This window comes from Hemicordylus capensis, chromosome 3, assembly GCF_027244095.1.
Source record: "Hemicordylus capensis ecotype Gifberg chromosome 3, rHemCap1.1.pri, whole genome shotgun sequence".
Lineage (NCBI taxonomy): Eukaryota > Metazoa > Chordata > Lepidosauria > Squamata > Cordylidae > Hemicordylus > Hemicordylus capensis.
Genome location: NC_069659.1, coordinates 148,956,614 through 148,978,502, shown reverse-complemented (window position 1 = coordinate 148,978,502; position 21,889 = coordinate 148,956,614). Strand labels below are relative to the sequence as shown.

Here is a 21,889-nt window from a genome sequence, read left to right as displayed (position 1 = left end):
ATAACTGCCAAGGGATTGAGCAGTAATTCCCCAGCACCACCTTTTTGAAACAGGCCTTGAGATAGGAACAGAACCACCTTCAAGTAGTGCTCACCAGAGTTTCCTCTAAAGGGGATTCCCCAGATGTATGTATGTATGTTTGTTACATTTTTATACCACCCAAAACGCAAGTTCTCTGGGTGGTTTACAAGACAATAAGTCTTGACTACATGTCCCATAATTCCCAAGCAAAGGGATACTGGGAACTGTAGTCACCAGCATCTGAGAATCCTTGGAACAGTGGTTCCCACACCCAGCTTGGCCAGCCTATCCAAAAGGATACCATGGTTAATGGTTTTGAAAGCCACTGAGAGATCCAAGAGAATTAACAGGGTTGTACTCCCCCCCGCCCCGCACAGGTTATCCCACAGGGTGACCAAAGCAGTTTCTGTTCCAAAGCCAAGCCTGAAGTCTGATTGAAATGGATCTAGATAATCCATTGCCTCCAAGAGTGTCTGGAGCTAGTCAGCCAGTACAGACTCAAGCACCTTGCCCAGGAAGGGGATATTGGCTACAGGCCTATAGTAGTTTACATCCTCTGGGTCCAGATTGGGTTTCTTTAGGCATGGTCAAATAGCTTCATTCAATGGAGCTGGGATCCCTCCTCTCAATGAGGCATTTAGAACCTGCTGGACCAGCTAAAAATTCCCTCCCTGCTAGACTTAATAAACCATGAACAGCAAGGGTCAAGCAAGTACATGGCCGAACTCTACTAAATTTATTGATTTATTTATTACATTTATAGACTACACCATCCAAAGGCTCTGGGCAATGCACATGTTTAAAAAGACAAAAACAACCACCATTTAAAACACACTACTTAAAATTGACAGAGGGAGTGTTGAGTCTGTTGGTCCTTTTGGATCTCTTGGTGGCTTTTGATACTATTGACCATAGAATTCTTCTGGAATGTCTGAGGGGATTGGGGGTGGGAGGCACTGCATTGCAGTGGTTCCGCTCCTACCTCACAGGCAGATTCCAGATGGTGTCCCTTGGGGACTTTTTCTTTCAAATCTGAACTTTCCTATGGTGTCCCTCAGGGCTCCCTATTTTCTCAGACGTTTAACATCTACATGAAACCGCAGGGAGAGATCATCAGGAGATGGCATAACCTCCCTAAATGCCTGTCTGGTGGCAGTAATGTGCTGTATGAAGGATAACAAACTGAGGCTCAATCCAGATAAGACAGAGTTACTTATTGTGTGTGGCTGGAACTCAGGTGATGATTTTGATCTGCCAGTTCTGGATGGGGTCATGCTCCCCCGGAAGGAACAGATACACTGTCTGGGGGTACTTCTGGATCTGAACCTCTCCCTGGTGTCCCAGGTTGAAGCAGTGGCCAGAGGTGCTTTTTATCAGCTTCATCTGATACGCCAGCTGTATCCATTTATTGAGATAAACAACCTCAAAATAATGGTACATATGCTGGTAATCTCTAGGCTCGATTACTGTAATGTGCTCTATGTGGGGCTGCCTTTGTACGTAGACTGGAAACTACAGTTGGTCCAGAATGTAGCGGCCAGGTTGGTCTCTGGGTCATCTAGGAGAGACCATATTACTCCTCTGTTGAAAGAACTACACTGGCTGCCGATATGTTTCTGGGCAAAATATAAGGTGCTGGTAGTTATCTATAAAGCTCTAAAAAGCTTAGGCCTTGGGTATTTAAGAGAACATAATCTTCTCCACAATCCCCACTGCCTGCTAAGATAATCTGGAGAAGTTTGTCTGCGGTTGCCACCAACTTGTTTGGCGGCTACTAGGGAACGGGCCTTCTTGTTTGTTGCCCCTGAGCCTTGGAATGTGCTCCCTGTTGAAATAAGAGCCTCCCCATCTCTGGCAACTTCTAAAAGGGCACTGAAGACACTTTTATTCACCCAGGCTTTTAATGAGATTTAACATTAAATTGTTAATGTTGGTTTTAAATGATTTTAATTGTTTAATTGATTTAGTTTTGTTTTCAATTGTTTCATTTTTATTTTGATGTAAACCGCCCTGAGCCATTTTTGGAAGGGTGGTATATGAATCAAATGAATAAATAAAATAACTTAAAACCCTTTAAAATACTAAAAACAACTATAAAACCTTGGAAGGCCAGGCCAATCAAGTAAGTTTTTAGGGCTCTCTTATGGGCCAACAGCGAGCTTAAACTGCAGATATCTGCCAGGAGTGAATTCCATAGACCAGGATCAGCTACAGATAAGGCCTGAATCAAAATTGCCACCAGACGTACCAGTGGTAATTGGAGACGGACCTCACCAGATGACCTCAAAATGTGATGGGGATCATACAGAAGAGGGCGCTCTCTAATGTAGCCCGGACCCAAGCTGGAGAGGTCATCCATCAGGCTGACTCAACCCAAAGCCTGCTCTAAAGCCAGTTTGAAATTGGTCTAGATGATCAGTTTCCTCCAGAACTGCCTGGACCTGGTTAGCCACCACTTTCTCAATCACCTTGCCTAAGCATGGGAAATTGAAGACCAGCCTATAACTATCCATCGCTGAGGGATCTAGGGAAGGCTTCCTAAGAAGTGGTCTAATCATTGCCTCCATCGTACAAGGAGGCATCCTACTCTCCCTCAGCGATGAGTTAATGATATTAACTAGGCCATCTCCATCAATTTCCCTGCTAGATAGAAGCAGCCAAGTTGGGCAAGGATCCAGAGAACAAATGGTAGGCCGCACCGCCCCAAGCAGCATGTCCACTTGGGAGCAATCATGTCAACCGCCTGAGTCATCTCTCCATTCTAGAGAGCAACTAGACTAGAGCTTTGACAGGAGTGCCTGCCATACAATCTAAAAAATCCCCCAGAACCCTGTGGAATGCATCGGATAATTCATCCAGAGCCCTCAGGAATCCATCAGAGTCCAGTGTATAGGGATTTATGTTTAGAGTGCAGATATTTATTTATTTATTTAAATTTTAAACCACCTTTCATTAAAATAACCTCAAGGTGGTTTACAACACATTTAAAAACAATATAAAACCATAAAAAATGACACAATAAGATTTAAAATGGAATATAAAAATAAAAATCTAGTTAAAAGTTTAATAAACATGTACAATATTACCATGAGATACAAAGCAGCAGCAAACAAAATGCCAATTTAAAAGGCTGGGTAAAAAGCCAAGATTTTTCTTGCTTTCTAAAAAAAAATGTGATGGAGACTGGGTTATAATGAACCTATACAAAGAGAAAGCAACAGTTTAATGCAATTCACTTGTTTAGCTTCTCCCATATCATCTGAACTCTAGCCAAAGATGTTCTTACCCCTGGACTTCAGGGCTGAACTCCAGGGCCTCCACGGCCCCTGGGTTCCCCCAAATCCCCTTTAGTCTGTCCCTAGTGGTGTGGTTGCCCGGCGGAGCATAATGATGATTAATTTGCGGGGGGAGGGGGCTCTAAAGGCCAGGTCCAGGCTCCAAAATTACCTAGGTTCACCTCTGCCTCTAGCCCTTTGTTCAGGGTTCTAGATGCATAAGGAGTCTGCCTGCCTACCTTTGTCAGCTCCAGTTTTTGTTACTTGCCACTCAAATAAGAAAATGTTGTTTTCTAGTGAAATGAGAAACCTCTTTTACGTAGTATACAAATCAACTGAATGAGAGCCTGATTCTTGCCAATGCTGAGCTTTCTTCCTTTCCGAAGTTGATGGGGATTATTGATACATTCTGGCAATAGCGTGTCATTTTAATACATTGTAAAGTCTTTAATACAATAATATATTTAATACAAATCCTGATGTGATTCTGTTTCTTATTGGGAGAAATTGGTATGAAATTGGATGCTTTGTCTTTAATAGGAGGTGTATTTTATTCTCAAGCAAATGGTTTTCCTACTAGGCTGTTCCAGAGCTAGCATTAGTTGGCAAATTCCCTAAATACAAACAATGAAACAAAAGCATTTGTTCATGTTGTTGTGAAGCTGTTATGTTGCTGTTTGGCTGCCAAACTTGGCAATTTTGCAACCATTATTCCACTCTGGGCTCACTTCCTTGCAATCTGGTAGGTTTTCAAGGTTTAGATTGCAGGATTGGTAACAATATTTTTGGCCAAATGTATTGTAATGCAGATGGGATTAGCTTTATTCTTGAGTGTGTGTGTGTGTGTGTGCGCGTGTGTGTGTGTGTGCTTGCGCTCGTGTTAAGGTGCATATTTTGACAAATAACATTGGACATAGAATTTTCTGTTTGTTTTTTCTCAAGGGAGATAAATAACAGTAATGAAAGACTTGTTTTTTGAACTTAATTTCTTACCCAAAAGTTTGTTTCCATGTAGGATATTGTATGAGTGAGCCTCATGTTTAGTTCGTCACACATGTTAAGGACACTCAAGCACATATTTGTTCTACTGTTTTGCATGAAGTGTCTCTATTGAAATTTAATTTGGGATGGAGATTGCAAAGTGTGGCACACATGTCTTTGTCATTTAAATAGTTAAATAAGTTAAATATATGGGCCGTATATGTTAAAACTGACGCTTTATGCATGTGTTTATAAATGCATGGAAATTTTATATTGGCATAGCTGGATGTTTCCCTACTCTCTTCCATGCTAGAACTGAACACTTTGTAGTTTTCATGAACCTGACAACCTCAAAATTTTGTGTTAACACATGTACTTGACGAGACATATTGCCCAGATTCAAAAATAGGAGGATACAAAAGTAAATATCCTAGATACTGGAAATTATTTATTTATTTATTTATTTACTTACTTACTTACTTACTTACTTATTTGATTTCTGTACCGCCCTTCCAAAAATGGCTTAAGGCGGTTTACACAGAGAAATAATGAATTAGTTTGCGGATGTGCAATTTTTTTTGTCCTCAGCACACAGTGGAATCTATGTGTAATCTTACTGTGTGTGATGTGAACATGTCCACTATTAAATGATCCATCAAAACAATACAATCCATAAATTGTGGCCACTAAGCATTTTATTTCTCAGTAATGTTTATGCCCTGATAGAATGCAGTTTTGTACTGATTCTGGTTGGAGAGCATACACCATCATTTCTTTCTAAAAAAACAAATTGCCAACACAAAATTCCAGGAAGGAAGGAAGGAAGGAAGAAGACCTTCTCATTTTGATGGAGCTTGATTAAGTGGAACCTGGATCTGAACACTTTGAAGTAGTATTTGTGCATCTGAAGGCTAGCATGGTCCACCCAGTTCTTCCTTTCTTATTCTCTTTGATGTAACTTCTAACTTAAAAAAACCCAAAAACTAGAACCATGATTTGGTTCATTGATATACAGGGATCAGTCTGAAAGTTTTTTGTGTGTGTGTCTCTGGACTTAGAAGTGACAGTGGACGTGTATCTCATTTAACTTTCATGCTAGGAATGTCAGCTGTTCTGAACATGGAGAAGCACATGCTGCGTTGCAAACTACTTTTGAAATTTATATACTTCAAAACAGGCGCGTAACAACGATCGGGCAAGGGGAGACAGTTGTCTGGGGGCCCCACTGCCTGGAGGGGCCCCCCAGAGGCACCTCACGTGACTCCCCATTGCCCCCTGCCCAGCCCCAAGGCCCCTCAGCGACTTGCCCTGTTCGCCGTCTCTCCAGCTTGTTCTCCTGGCCGGCAATCCAGGCAGCAGACACGCTGCAAAGAGCTCCTTTTCTCCCACCTCTCAGCTGATCAGCGGGTGGGCGGGGCTTCCACGGAGGCCTCCTGTAGGCCTCTGTGAAGCCTGAACTCCAGTAGGGCCCAAGCCAGCCAGGAAGGAGGAGGCAGCCAGAGTGGCCACCACTGGCCTCTGCAGCAGAAGACCCCTTGCTGCCAGGTAGAGTGTGAACTCCTTTTTGTGGTTACCTTCCCCGCCCCGGATATATAGGCATCTGCTTGCCATAGGGCTTTGATATGGGGGGGGGAGGGACTGAGAAGTCTCTGAATATTTATTTTTAAACAGCTTGGAAAATTTGCTGGCTTAAAAAAACCTATCTAAAAAGTCCTATAAGTGGCTTGTTTCATGGCAGAAAATTACAAAAACTTCTGGAAGAAACAGTATTATATTTATTTTATTTATTTATTTATTCATTCATTCATTCATTTATAAATGCACTTACGTTCAAGTTGTTTTGCAACCCAGAAGGTCTGAGTGAGAACTGTGAAGCATGTGTGGTGCTTTTATTTTATTTTATTTTTCTTGTGTGTGAACTGCTCCCCAATAACTTGCAGGGACTTCAGGGTAAATCTGGCCAACATGTGAATGCAGCACCTCTATTCCAGAGGAGAGGTGTGTTAAAGGGCTTTAAAAGCCTCCTGTGAAAAACCTCCTGCAATCAAACTTGACTGAATTTGTTCAGAATTCTGAGAAAACAAACATAGGCTCACCCTGCATGGTTGAATGTCTCCTTTGCTAATCTGCAGCAAGGGGGCCATTTTAATCATTCATCTTTCTAGTGCGTTCTAGGCATTAAAAGTAAAACAAATGTATAGTACTCATTGTATATCACTATATATTGTGACATGTGCGTGTGTGTATTCAGTGAAATGTATTTCCAGGCAGCATACTTATTTTGGAATATCAGACTTAAATCCTTGGGGGCCTGGGGTGTGCGGAGGCCCTGGACTTTGAGTGGGGGGGGCATTTTAAAATCTCGTCTCTGGGCCCACTCCAACCTTGCTACGCCCCTGCTTCAATAGCAGTTTGCTGTATGGTTACAATTACCATCCTTCTTGGTCTGTCTTTGAGTTTCCCAGGATCGAGTCAATTTCGACTCCTGGAGCCCACAGACCCCTTGGTTTTCTTTGGTAGAATACAGGAGGGGTTTCCCACTTCCTCCTCTGACGCAGTTTGAGATGATGCCTTTCAGCATCTTCCTATATTGCTGCTGCCCAATATAGGTGTTTCCCATAGTCTGGGAAAACATACCAGTGGGGATTTGAACCGGCAACCTTCTGCTTGTTAGTCAAGCATTTCCCTGCTGCGCCGCTTAAGCTGGCTCGCTCTCCAGAACCCTCTTAAAAAGCAATCCAATGGGGTCCAAAGCAAGCAGCAACTTAAAAAAAAACACCTTTTTCTGAGTTTTCATTGCTCAATCCCCACCTCTTCCCACCCAGCATCAGCATGGTTCTTCATGTGCTGCTGCTGTGACACGAAGTGGCGGGAGTAAAAGGAAACTCTGTCTGACTTTCCCCAGTTAGCTATTACTTGCTCCTCTCCCCTAGCAGGAAAGAGATACCAGAACTTGCTGTTGTTGACAGGTTGATGGAGGAGAGGGGGGGAAAGAACTCACTTGGATCCTGGATGTCTTGTGAGTGTGGAACTCAACCAGTTACGTGTATTCCTATGCACCTATAGTTGGTGTGAAGCTTGGCTCAACAGAGGGGATGGATCTTTCTGTGGATTAGGAGTAAAATAAGTGAAATAGTTGCTAAACTCTTTGCACTGACTGTTTGTATTTAGTTACAAAAGCAGTAAATCAGAGAACAGCTGATGTTTTTCATCCTTTTTTCATCCTTTTGCCCAATTTTCAAGCTACAAAAAGTAATCCAATTGGGAAGATGCTGGGGGCTGTGAATTTGGGATTTTTTGCACCTTTAAAAAATTATAAATAATCTATATGCAACGCATACACATCTGTCCCTTTCTCCATGGGGGTCTGGGTATGTGAGGGAAATCTCTAGGAGTGACTTCACTTCAGGTTGGAAATCCTGTGTGTGAGATGGAGGAGGCTGCTAAATTCTGAGCTCTACTGTGGAATTCCAAAATATAAAGGTGTGTAGAAGTAAGGATGTAGTATACTTTCAGTTGGACTATATTCGAGTCTGTCCACTATTAGCAGGTGGAATATTGAGCTGGGTGGAACATTGATATGACCCAGTATGGCAAGTCTTAAATAGCAGCTTTCTTGGCAGCCACATAAAACTTAATTATGTGGTTTAAACACATAGTAGTATTTAATCTGAACCTCCATTTCAATCAGTACCCAACCATTTTCTTATGCTTTGTAGGTTAATCTTGAGTTGCTGGAGTAAGGAAGCTGTTGTATAGCACTTCTATTATAGGCCTTTTGATATGGTGCTGAATTGTGGCTTTTGGTACACACAGGGTTAAGCAAAAAGGTTATAGTAATCTAGTGTGCATTTTCCTTTTTTAATGTGCTCATTAGCAGTGGCAAGTCCAGGTTTTAGCCCATGTCAGTAATTTACATTTCATTGCTAAGTGACTGCTCTTGTTCAAGGGCTCTTTCGAAGGCTGTTGAACATACTTGTATTGGGAATAAACAGAGTAGAAGAATTGAAATACCCTGCCAGGCTTTTCAGTAGGTTCTTAAGTTTCCAGTAGATCACTGATTAGCAGTGTGTGGGGAGCAGTATGAAAATTAAAAAAGATAAGGCCTATAAAAATTATCTCAGGTAGGCTATCCTATTTTATATCTTCTTTTGTTGCTATCTTTACAGTCATCCTCCCTAAATTCCTCTTTCCTGCTAGGCCTTCCCTTAATGTGAAACTGTAGCATATTAGAGACAAAGGAAGAGAACAATGCACTATGCACCAGGCTCCTTGGTTTCTCTCTCTCTCCTCTTCACCCCCCACTCCCCAATTTAGCAAAGTCTGATTGTTATGAGAATTGGGGAAACAAAGGACTTGATGGGGCTTTGCAGCTCCCTGGGATCAAATTATAAAGCCTTGAGATCCTGTGAATTCTTGCTCTGGGACTCATTTCTCCCACTCTGCCTGATTGGTACCAGCTTGTTGTAGCCTTCTTAATTTGAAGCCATGCACACTATTCTGAAGAATGGCATGAACTGGAGGGATGTAGTGGCAACATGACATGGTAAAGATGCTCTGAGCATGCCAGTTGCTGATCTCTGTGTAGGTATTGCCATCTGTGGTGAACACTTCCATTCAACAAAAGCTGCTGTCAATCTGAGCAACAGAGCTGATTTCCTGTGCCTTTTATTACTGGTGAATTGCAAATAAATAAAATTGGGTCTCAATTTCTTCATTCATTTATCTTTTACTTGTAAATATGAATGTGAGCCAGTTGAATCTTGCTTCTTGCCAAAACAGCTTTTCAGGATCTTTATTGCAGGAAGAGAGCATAAGCGGTCTACTGCTGCCAGAATGTATTGTTTGAAAATAAGCTCATGGAAAATATTCATACAGGAGAACAAGATGCATTCTTATGCAGCCAGCTTGAGCCAGTCATGATCAGTATGCAGATGATACCCAGCTCTATTGCGCTAGATTCTAGGGAGGAGATCCTAGGAAGAGGGATGTCCTGAGCCCAGGGGTTGGAGGCTGTGGTGGACTAACAAGTTTAGCAAGATGGGGGATGCTGGTGGTCAGTGGGAGAGCCAAACAGGGCAGGGATTACAACCTGCTCCGGATTGGGTAGCACTCCCACAGATGTAACGCTATGCAGTCTGGAGGTTCTCCTGGACCCAGTCTTGCTCCTGGAGGATCATGTAGTCAGAAGCGCTTTTACCTCTGGACTTACGGGCTGAAGTCCAGGCCTCCACACACCCTCAAATCCTCTTTAGTCTGTCCCAGGTGGTGGCCAGACTGTGCTGCTCCAGATGGTTGAGTGTGGCTGTGACCTGCAGCAGGTGCCGAGCATGAGCTCTGCTTTAGAGGCGGAATGGGGAAAGAAATATGGTGTTGAAATGTTTTTGTTAATGCATATTTGCATAAATTTACCTGTTTTTATATTCTTACATTCTTGTGAGTTCAGTTGCTGTTTGTGCCCTCAAGAACCCACGTGTTAAAAATACTGTTGTGTGTGTGTGTGTGTAAAGGGATGATGCTTAACTTTCAAGGCGGGGGGCTCCAAAGACTGTTAGGTTCAGGCTCCAAAATTACCTAGGTGCATGTAGTAGCTGTGACTATAGCACTTACATTTACATTTATATACCGCTTTATAGCCGGAGCTCTCTAAGCGGTTTACAATGATTTAGCATATTGCCCCCAACATTCTGGGTACTCATTTTACCGACCTCGGAAGGATGGAAGGCTGAGTCATCCTTGAGCCCCTGGTCAGGATTGAACTTGTAACCTTCTGGTTACAGGGCGGCAGTTTTACCACTGCGCCACTAGGAGCATCTTTGCACAGCTTTGGTTAATGTGCCAGCTGGCTAATGTGCCAGCTGTGCCCTGTCCTTCAGATGGCATATCTGGCCGTAGTTATTGACATCTCAGTCACATCCAAGCTGAGTTACTGTTGTGCACTCTATGTGGGGCTGTCCTTGGAAGAATATTTGGAAACAATAGGTGGTGCAGAATGCAGTGGCCAGATTGACTGGGACCACTCGCTTGGCACACATGAAAGACCTGCACTGGCTGCCAGTCTGTTTCTATGTGCAATTCAGGGTACTGGTTATTACCTTTGAATCCCTAAATAGTTTGGGTCTCGGTTACTTGAAGAGACTGCCTTCTTCCAAGCATATCTGCCCATCGGTGACGACCATCAGCTAACATATCAATGATTCAGAATCTATAATTAAAACATTATTATTTATTATTATTTATTCGATTTCTATATCGCCCTTCCAAATATGGCTCAGGGCGGTTTACACAGAGAAATAATACATAAATAAGATGGATCCCTGTCCCCAAAGGGCTCACAATCTAAAAAGAAACACAAGATAGACACCAGCAACAGTCACTGGAAGTACTGTGCTGGGGGTGAATAGGGCCGGTTAATCTCCCTCTGCTAAATAAAGAGAATCACCACGTTAAAAGGTGCCTCTTTGCCAAGTTAGCAGGGGTTAGCATAACATGCTAGCAAAACATGTGGCATAGACAATAACTTTTGTAAGTTAAATAAGCTTTAATGTATGTGAAGCAATATTTTTGTGGGGCTAGCATTTTTTACGGAGTAAGAAATATTTGAGTTTTGGAGTTTATTTATCATATTTTTACACCGCCCAAAACCTAAGTCTCTGGGCGGTTTACAACAAGATTAAAAAGTAAAACATTAATTAAAAACAAAAGCAAAACAAAAATTTAAAAGCAAGAAATGTAAAACACAATTTAAAAATTTAAAAACAATATTCTAAAAACAACATTCAAAGCAATTAAAACAATATCAGTTAAAAGCTAGGGATGTGCACGGTCCGGAGCAGTCCGGACCGGCACCGAAGGGGGGCCTTTCTTTAAGGGCGGGGAGGGCTTGCTTACCCCTCCCGCCTCTTTGCCCCCTCCAGCGCCCGTATTTAACAGACAAACGGGGCGCTGGAAACCAGCCCCCCGCCCCCCCCGCCGCGAGCAGATTTACCCTTCAAAACTGCCAATACCCCTGCCGTCGCCCGCCAGCCCTCCCTCCCTCCCTCCCAGCTGCCCGCCCGCCCGCCCGAGGACTCACCCAATGCTTTAGAAAAAACGAGAGGAGCTACCGGATGGAGCTCCTCTCGTTACAAAGGCCTGCTGCATACTGAAGGTGCTTTGCGCGCGCGCACATGCGCGTGCCGCAAAGCACGCCGATTGCCGGAGGCCCGGTCTACCCGCCGGGAAAAGGCCGGGTAGACCGGGCCTCCGATCGCTGGAGGCCCGGTCTACCTGCCGGGCCGGGTAGACCGGGCCTCCGGCGATCGGAGGCCCGGTCTACCTGGCCTTTTCCTAGCGGGTAGACCGGGCCTCTGGCGATCGGCGTGCTTTGTGGCGCACGCATGCGCGCGCGCAAAGCACCTTCAGTATGCAGCAGGCCTTCGTAACGAGAGGAGCTCCGTCCGGTAGCTCCTCTCGTTTTTTCTAAAGCATTGGGTGAGTCCTCAGGTGGGCAGCTGGGAGGGAGGGAGGGAGGGCTGGCGGGCGACGGCAGGGGTATTGGCAGCTTTGAAGGGTAAATCTGCTCGCAGTGGGGGGGGGGCGGGGGCGGGGGGTGGCTGGTTTCCAGCGCCCCATTTGTCTGTTAAATACGGGCACTGGAGGGGGCAAAGAGGCGGGAGGGGTAAGCAAGCCCTCCCGCCCTTAAAGTAATACCCCACACCCGGACCCGGACCAGCAAGAGCCGAACCGGTCCGGCAGTTCGGCCATTCTTTAGAATGGCCGCCGGACCGGTTCGGACTCACCCCTATTAAAAGCCTGGGTGAAGAAATGCGTCTTTAAGGACTTTTTAAAGGATGTCAGAGATTGAGAGACTCTTATTGCACTAGGGAGCGCATTCCAAAGTTGCACAGGAGTTCTTCTTAAGTCAGAGCTCATTCCCCAAACTGTATACTTCCTTATTTATTCAATTTCTATGCTGAACATATACTGAAGGAAGGAGAAGATGAGCGTGGTTTTAAAGTTGGAGGAAGAAACATCAATAAGCTGTGCTACGCTGATGACACGACTCTGATAGCTGAGCATGTGATGATCTGCAAGCTCTAGTAGTGAAGGTCAAGGAGCACAGTGAAAAAATGGGACTATGACTAAATGTAAAGACTAAACTAATGACAACGGGTACAGCAACCAGCTTCTAAATTGATAATGAAGACATTAAAAATGGTGGATAGCTTCGGCTTTTAGGATCGACCATCAACAGTAAAGGATCCAGCAGTCAAGAAATACGCTGCAGACTAGCACTTGGTAGGGTTGCCATGAAGGCCTTGGAAAGGATATTTAGATGCTGTGACGTGTCTATACCTACAAAGATTAGAATTGTTCGAACTGTGTTTTTCCCCGTGACACTCTATGGATGCGAAATCTGGACTTTGAAGAAGCAGGACAGAAAAATATTAATGCTTTTGAACTTTGGTGCTGGAGAAGACTTTTGAGGATAGCATGGACAGCCAGAAAAACAAACAAATGGATCATAGAACAGAAAATCCAGAATTTTCACTTGAGGCATAAATGACCAGGCTCAAACTGACATACTTCGGACACATTATGCGAAGGTCCAGCTCCTCTGAGAAGTCCATACTGCTGGGAAAAGTTGAAAGAATGTTGAAGGAAAAAGAAGGGAAAAAAAGAACAGCAGCAAGGTGGATGGACCTGAATGAATCAATGAATGTACCACTGAGAGATCTAAAAGGTCAAATTGAAGACATATCATCCTGGAAAGAATCTATCTATCTCTAAGAGTCAACACCGACTTGATGGCACTTAATCAATCATCAGTGGAGGACAGGTTGTCAGCTACCTACAGTATATATTCATTTGAGTGGTCTCTTTATCTGTAGTTTTCAAAGAGCTCTTCAATATTAGTCTTCTGTAGGAAAGAAAATGGCTGTAAGCAAGCTGCGTAAGATAAGGGCACTTTGATTTTTAACATCAATAAGTTAGTGTCCTAAACATTTCTGCCTAGAAGCAAGGATCCCAGGGAAGGGAAGCAGATCCCACTGAAACTCTGGTTGGAATGGTGGGTTACCGGGATGGAAATGAAGGGATTTTCCTTAAGGTGCTACAGGAGATCAAGGAAGTTAGTGGGGGGGGAGGCACAGTTCTTTGAGATTCTAGTTAATAACTCTGAGCCAATCACCAGCATTCATTGGTGAAAGGTTCCTCCTCCAATTCAGGGCCAGCCACCTTGGTAAGGGTGGTTGGTGAGCAACTCCTACGATGGTTTTGATTAAAGGGGTTCTTGGACTCTAACCTTGATTAGTAAAGAACAGAATACGTTTCAGGCAAGAGAGGATTCATGGAAGAGAGGCAAAGAATCCTTTCTGCAGGGCAGCAAGCAAGGCCCTTTTTGAATCCGAGCAACCAGTCTTTGTTTCAGCTCTTGGGTGCAAGAGAGAGACAGTAAAGGGACAGACAAGTGCTAACTGGACAGAGAGGCACCTTTCAAGTGGTGATTCTCTTTATATGACGCAGAGACAGAGAGCAACTGGCCCTTTTCAGCCTCAGTACAGCATCCCTCCAGTGGTTGTTGCTGGTGTCTGCTTCGTGTTTCTTTTCAGATTGTGAGTCCTCTGGGGATAGGGAACAACCACTTTTCTTTTGTATGTCAACTGTTTTGTGAACTTTTTGTTGTTGTTTATTGGTATATAAATAACAGTTGTGGCAGTAGATGGTTTAGTGGATTAGAAGGGAATTATACTTGTTCTATCTGCGTAGCGTTACTGGGCGGGAAGCAAGGTAAATGGAGGCCCATGTAGCCATGGTGCTCCAAGAGACAGATCTGACAGTGGCAGAGGGTGGCTGGTCTTGGAGCATGGAATCAACTCTCTGGACCAGGGGATGGAGATCTGTGCAGCCAGGGGGCTCAAGGAAAAAGTTCACAGATGTTCTCTCTGGGCTGATGTGTAGTGTGTGCTAACTAAAAATGCCAGCAAAAGAGCCTGGCACTTATAGCCCAAATTATACTCAAACAAGATTTCTATAGGTTTGATTATGGATCCTTTCAGAGGAGGAAAGGCAAAAGTAATCCTTTCCTGGCTGGCCTGTGTTAACTCTCTTACAAAGGAAGGTGTTTTGTTTTTGAGATTTGGTTTTGGTTGAGGTGTAGATGAGAACTAACCTTCTGCTGTGCATCTTCCTATTTCAATTCTTCCTATGTCAATTAGCCTTTTTGATCAGAAGTCTGTTTTGGCCTCTAGTGGTGACTCAAACTAGAGCCATGTGTTGCTTAAATAACTTTACCAAATCAATAGCAATAGCAATAGCAATAGCACTTACATTTATATACCGCTTTATAGCCGGAGCTCTCTAAGCGGTCTACAATGATTTAGCATATTGCCCCCAACATTCTGGGTACTCATTTTACCGACCTCGGAAGGATGGAAGGCTGAGTCAACCTTGAGCCCCTGGTCAGGATCGAACTTGTAACCTTCTGGTTACAGGGCAGCAGTTTTACCACTGCGCCACCAGGGGCTCCCTGGAGGCGAGCCCCTGGTGGAGGAAATGGAGGAAACATTCCTGGTTAGGGGAGGGGAGCACCCCAATTAGCCTTTAGAATTGGTGGGATGGTGTCTACTATACTAACGGAGCCAGTGTGGTGTAGTGGTTAGAGTGCTGGACTAGGACCGGGGAGACCCGAGTTCAAATCCCCATTCAGCCATGATACTAGCTGGGTGACTCTGGGCCAGTCACTTCTCTCTCAGCCTAACCTACTTCACAGGGTTGTTGTGGGGAGAAACTCAAGTATGTAGTACACTGCTCTGGGCTCCTTGGAGGAAGAGCAGGATATAAATGTAAATAATAATAATAATAATAATAAAACAATAAATACTATGATTGCAAAGCTAATTAGTTCCAAACTCAATCATACCCCCAAGTTTCCCCAGGCAATCATATCAAAGATTTTAACACTTTCTTAGTGAGGACAATTGGCAGGGTGTGGGGGTGAGCTAGGTGCTTGCCTGACTCAAGCCTCATTTCAAAACAGTATTTTTCCAAGTCTGTGCTCTGGCTTTGTAAAACTGGACCTGGAGTCCTTTCCTTGGCTGGGGAACAGTTGGAATTGAGGTAGGCTAGGAAGGAGATCTCTTGCAACAAAAGTCAGACTTGATGCTAATAAGGAAGACTTTTCTCAGTGGCCACTGATTAGATCTGCCTCTGCTTAGGGGCATATATTTCTGATATTAAGGACCCCGAGTTCAGTTTTGGTTGTACTTTGAATTGTTTTATCTGTGCTGCTTGGAGCTGTTCTTAAGGGCCGGAGGTAGAGAAAACAGTACTCTTCAATGATGAAATGAGAGCCTAGAGGAAGTGAAAACCATTCCAAGCTAAAGTTTTTTTGGGCTGGAACAACCAAAAATTATTTAGTCACACTCTTATATCTCATCAAGTTTTCAAAGAACTCAGAAAGGCAAATGCGAGAGAATCCCACTTTATCCTCCTAGGAACACTATTATATGGTTTAGGCTTGTGAGATAGTGGAGCTCTTCTCACAATTAGTGAGAAGAGCTCCATGGAGGTCTGTGGGGAGAGCAGGTTTGACTCCCTCCCTGCAGACAACTGAGCACTTTTCCCTGGGTGGGCTGATTGCGCTCCCAACAGTTCTGGGATCCCCTTTCCCCCACAAGTGTGCCAGCTGTGGCTGGAAACAGCCATGGCTGACACACAACTACAAAAATGAGGTTAAGGGAGCGCTCGCTCCCTTAACCTCATTAAAGAGTGTAGCTATTTAGGTGGGTTTGCTGCTTTGTAGCCGCTGGGATCAGGCGTGATCCCAGTAGTTATGCAATAGTGCAAAACTGGGCTGGGCAGCTAGGCTGGGTTCCCTTAGCCCGATTTTGCACGGCCATGTGAATAGCCTCAGTGACTTACTCCAGCTACCTAGTGAGGGCTGAACTGCCATTATGAGCAACATGTGATTGATATTAATTCATATTTCTCCCCTTCCCTGGTGTATGTCTGGTAAAGTTTGGTACCAGAAATGTATGTGGAATCATTGTATTGACAGTTTCACTGTCACTGCCAAGCAATGGCTAACGAACTACAGCAGCAATGGGGGAATTTATTGTACCAAAGGTTATCATGAAATAGGGGATAGATGTGGATGAGGTCCCACTAATCTTAGTTACGCCCTGAGCTTAGGTGCAGGAATTTGAACTTAGATTCATTCATTCATTCAACATATTTCTATGCTGCCCCAGACTTGCATCTCTGAGGGGTTTACAGTTAAAATCATTTAAACATTAAAATCAGTTAAATCCCAACATTAAAAGTATTAAAACTATTTATCACATACAGAGTTAACATTCTAGCCAACAATACCACATAAAGGAGCTGTTGAATAGTAGCTATTTTATAAGACTTCTTTATCTCTGAATTTGATAAATGCAAACTTTGTGATGATTTCCCAATATTTGTTTTTTTACTGTTGATGTAGTTGATCTTGTCACTTAGGGGCAAATGTTTTCTTTTTAAAATTTTTTATTAAATGTAATCATGAGGACATAAAAGTAATCTTGTTCAATCAGAATGGGATCCATCTAAAATACACAGTTTTTCAACAGTGGTCAGCCAGATACCTTTTAAATTTCACAAGCAAGGCATGAAGATTATGGCCTCAGAGGTGGCAGTTTGGTGTATGTTTACTAGATGTATGGCTGTCATCCATTAATTTGACCGAGTTCTGTAGCTAATATGACTTCTGTGTCTCCAAGCAATTCCCTTTGTATCGAAAATTAGACCCTGGGGAAATGTGTAGTTCTAACCTAGCCTTCTCTCTGATACTGCTATTGAGAAACATTCAGTTGTGTGAACTCTCACTAGTTGTCTGGGCAGCAAAGAAGACTACAGTGAAGTGTTAACATGAGATAATTCGGCCTTAGTCTGATCCTTTTTTAAAGCTATCTAAGCCCTGGCCATTGCCATGTTTCTAGATTGGAATCATCTATTTATTGGTGTTGGCTCCACCAAACACTGTATTTGCATGCCTCAAGTTGCTCTGATCTGAAGAGGAAAGTGTGATTTGGTTTTGAAACAACAAGATTTAGAAGCAAGAAGCTGTCCTTGGCTTTGCTTTTCCTGCTGCCGCTGCCTTTGTCTTGCACAAAATATGATTGTGTGTTTCACTGAGTTTATTTTTCACCTAGTTGCTGTCTGGTTTTAGTATCTTTGGTCAATGCAGTTGCACTGCTGCTTGTACTTGAAGGGGAAATGTGAAAATACAAAAAGAAGCATGAGTTAAGAGTAGAGGGAAATGTAAATGGATAATGACAAATAAAACTAAACATAAATATGAAGAAAATCTTTGGATTAACTCACTGTAATGTAATAAATGTAGGGTTTGCTTTTAACTTAATGGTCTCCTGGACAAGGTTGTACACAGTTGAGCTTTGATAAGATGTAGTATACTCAGATCCTATGTTACTTGATGATAACTCCTTAGATGAAATGTAAAGCCACGTTATGGCTTTCAGTGCATGAGTTCTAGGCTTTACTGAGGCTTGCATGCCAATTTCAAATAAAAATATTGAGATTAGGATTGCTGAAGTTATGATCATTCATATTTAGACCGGCATTTTGGCTAAACTGAGCTACACAAAACACTTTTTAATAGTCATTTCAGTGCTTGATAAACTTCAAGGTTCATTGCTCGTGTACATTTTTCAAATTATTAGCTTCTTAATGCATACGGCTTTAATTTACCCCCTACTGACATTCTTAAATGGGTTTTCAAGAATTTTGAAAGTGGGCTACTATAGTTATGCCTTCACTCTTGGCCCTGATTGCTGACACAGAATTTCTTAAGTAGTCTCCACAATTAACAGGATGGAAGTTCAAACAGTTCTGCTGCAAAAGCCCAAGATTCTCTTGAAAACAGATTTGTGTTTGGTTTCCTGTAGTGTGTTTGCTCCATTTATTTCTAATGAGTTGCCAGAAGCTTTTGAGAGAGCTTCTTTTTCTGCAGCAAGACATTGAAGGGTGGCTATCTACTAATGTCACTTTTTTCTTAATTCTTGAAGATGAAATTGTGACCAATATTTGTCATTTGAAAAGATTTAGAGCTAAAAGTTATATCTGTGGTAGAAAATCTTTTGGTCATCTTTGATTGACAAACTGATAAATATATACATAGTCAATACACCATAACTTTTTTATTTCAAATATTGTAGAACATGATTAATGTTTGTTTGGAGATACACTTTAAAGGAAACTAACTTCACAGTTATGAAACATTTTACATTATAGAATATATTTTCTGGGAAATATGTACAGTATAAGTTCATGAAAATATACAAAGACTTTTGTGGTATGTGTCTGCATACTTTTGGTTTGAAAATATGGAAACCTTTAAGGCAGAGTTACATTGTAGTACTTACTTTTACTTTATTTGGTGTGTGAGCTGCGTGGATTGTCCTACCATCTGTCACTTGGTTATCTCTTTGGCTGTTCTGATCCCATAAGTGCCAGTAAAATGTTACAAATGTAAGAATGAATCCTAAGGCAGCTCTTCTATATACTCTGGAATAGTTTTTTTTAAAATGTTTCAGTGGTTTCTTAATTGTCTTCAACAAGGTAACACTAGATGAAGTAAGTTATTTTGAGACAGCCATTTACGAGTGTGTAATGATCTTGACACAACGGGAAGAAACCTATAATCTTAGGGGAGATGGTAGTGTCATAGGAAATCTGGCCCTTTGCTAGAGTGAAGTCTAGGCAAGCAGACTTCACTCTTATTTGCTAGAGTGAGTCTAGGCAAGCAGATTATCATGTGCTAAACTGTTTGTGGATAATACTAACCTAGATTGCTGGTGGCAGGTTTCAAACATGCATTAAAAATTCATAAAGATAGAAAACTAGGATTTTTAGCCTAGGAACAGTCTCTTTTTGTGTGCTGGTTTTCTCTGTGTAAGGATTTCTTTCAGCACCCTCAGTAATTAATGATAAAAGAGCTCAGGACAGTTAACAGCACTACAAAATTTTAGTTCAGTGGGAAACTAAATTAAGTGGAATGGTACATACTAAGATCATAGGGTGAGACGGAGGGGAGAGTCTATTCTCAACTGACTGGGTCTTGAACTTGTTTGTGATTCACAGTCTTTGCAAGTATTACTTCAGAGCTTCTGTGGTTAGAGGTTCAAGGGCTCCCCTTGAACCTCTAGTAACCTGGGGTTGGCTACTAAGGCTAAGATTTAGACTAGTAGCTTTCTGGCACAGATATAGCTTGACTAATCCACAAAAACTCAGTGGCTTAGAGGTGGATCCTAATAAAGGGATTATCACTATTTCTGTGAATTTTGTAGTAATGGCAAGCTGTGTTTCATCTGGAGTATGATATGGCTCACTGAATTTAGATGAGTGTCTTGCAGGGGAGTATGCAGTGTCTTGAGGGGAGGCAAATATCTAATTTCAAGAAGCATGGAGGTGGGTGACATACACATGAGCACTAAAGTAGGGATGAGAGCTGGTCCTATGGTAGTGAGCATGAATTGTCCTCTTTGCTAAGCAGACTCTGCCTTGGCTTGCATTTGAATGGGTGACTACATGTGAGTGCTGTAAGATATTCCCCTTAGGGGATGGGACCATAGCTCAGTAGTAGAGCATCAGCTTTCTCTACTGAAGGTCCCAGGTTCAATCCCTGGTTTCTAGGCATTGAATAGGGCTGGGAGCGGGTCCTTCCTGAAACCTTGGAGGGCTGTTGCCAGTCAGTGTAAACAACACTGAGCTAGGTGGATTAATGGTCTGATTCAGTATAAGGTACATTCCTATATATTTGTAAGAAATAAAACCGTTACAGAGGCAGTCTTGCTATAGTCAAAACAATCAAGGTGTCTGATTTTAAGATGATCAGAGAGATTATTTTAGGATAAGATGAGTGGGGGAGTATCTCATAGAACAATGGTAGGTAGTCTACATTTCTGTAGGATAAATTGAAATACTTCACTTCCAGCATCAGCTGTTATAGAAAATGCTTTGGTCTGTTAGGTATGTACTGTAGGGGATTCTCCTCATCAGTTGATAATGCAGCTTCATCGCCTCTGCCTACTGCCTTCTTTCTCTTTCACACCAGTCCAGTTTCCTAGAAGAATCTGCAATGGGTGAGTGCTGGGGCGGGGGGCATAGTTCAGGGGGTGAACAAAGCCTAAAGATCGCTGATAGTTTCTTAATACTTGCAGCTAAAGGGTAGAGAAGATTTTCTTGCAAAACTAGAACCAGGGGTTGAGAAATTTAGGAGCGACAAGAGAAAGTACATTCTCACACAGCACATAATTTATGGTATTCTTTGCCATGGGATATGGTGATGGCCACCATCTTGGATGGCTTTAAAAGGGTCTTAGACAAATTAATGGAGGACAGGACTATCAATGGTTACTAGTCTGTTGGCTGTGGGCCATCTCCAGCTTCAAATGCACTATGCTTCTCAGTACCAGTTGCAGGGGAGCAACAGCAGGAGAGAGGGCATGCCCTCACCTCTTGCCAGTGGGTTCCCAAGAGGCACTGTGTGAAACAGGATGCTGGGCTAGATAGGCTTGGGCTTGATCCATCAGGTTTCTTCCTTTGTAGCAGGACAGGGAGACATCTCTGCCTAATGCCCTGGAGAACTGCTAGGCAATACTGGGCTTGACAAAACAACCCCTTGACCCCTTGTTACAGAAAAATGTGAGTTATATATAAGGGAATGTCATTTGATTTGAATCCGACATCTATCAAAAATGCCTCTGTGTGTGTTTTCCTGTCTCTTAGGTTTCACTGACATATTGGTTGAGCTCCTGACAAGTTACTTTATATCCACTATTTATCTAATTGTATAGTGTTTTCATTGAGGTCCTGCATTTTTATTTAGATAATTAGTTCTCCCTGTCACTCCCCCCTTCAGCCCCATTTTGTCCCCCCACCCCAGTTCGTACCCCCTCAGCAGCCAGCCTTCTCCTCCCCGCCCGCCGCTGCTTCTCCTCCCCGCCCGGCAGCTGTCCTGGCCTCCTAGTTTGCTGCTCTCGCCATCATAATCTTCTTCCCTGACTTCTTCCACTGCCATTTCCCTGCCGGCCTCCGCTGCTGTTCCCCACTGCTTCACCCACCCACCACTGTTGCAGCCATTTTCTGCTTGCCCACCTGCCCTCTTCCCCCCCGCCACTGGCCACACCGCCACTCGTCAGTGTTTTGTTTCCCCGCTGCCCAACTGGCCAGCTGCTGTTACCCCTGCCATTCCACACACACCCTGGCCATCCCGTCGCTATCCCAACTCTCACGAGAGCTGCCACGCATGGGATTAGCGACGGGTACACCTAGAAATATATATATAAAGATGGGATTAGCGATAGGTACACCTAGGAGAAATATATGTAAATTCTAGGAGAAATATACACTTAGGAGAAATATATGTTGATTCTTGGAACGTTGAACTATCTCTTTATTTTGCATCTATTGACATCCTATTAATAATTGCCTTTATTTGCTGTTTCATGTGTTCTCACTTTCCAAAGTGTACATCCCTTATGTCATTGGAAGTAACTACATAAAATATAATTGAACATAAAACATCCTAATGAAGGTTCTGCTTGTTAGAGCTTGGGAAAGATTCT

At 43.0% G+C, this 21,889-nt stretch overlaps 1 protein-coding gene across 6 annotated transcripts in view; it reads left to right on the top strand.

The window, feature by feature from the left end:
• The window catches only part of PCCA (propionyl-CoA carboxylase subunit alpha), a 335,273-nt gene that overhangs the window by 59,268 nt on the left and 254,116 nt on the right, over positions 1-21,889 (top strand). Inside the window, exon 1 of one of the 6 annotated variants that reach the window (XM_053307836.1) lies at positions 5,705-5,822. The exons of the other annotated variants lie outside the window; for them this stretch is intronic. The gene's annotated coding sequence lies outside the window, so the exon portion shown is untranslated. Of the gene's footprint in view, positions 1-5,704; positions 5,823-21,889 lie in introns of those variants that run through there. 6 annotated transcript variants of the gene reach the window in all.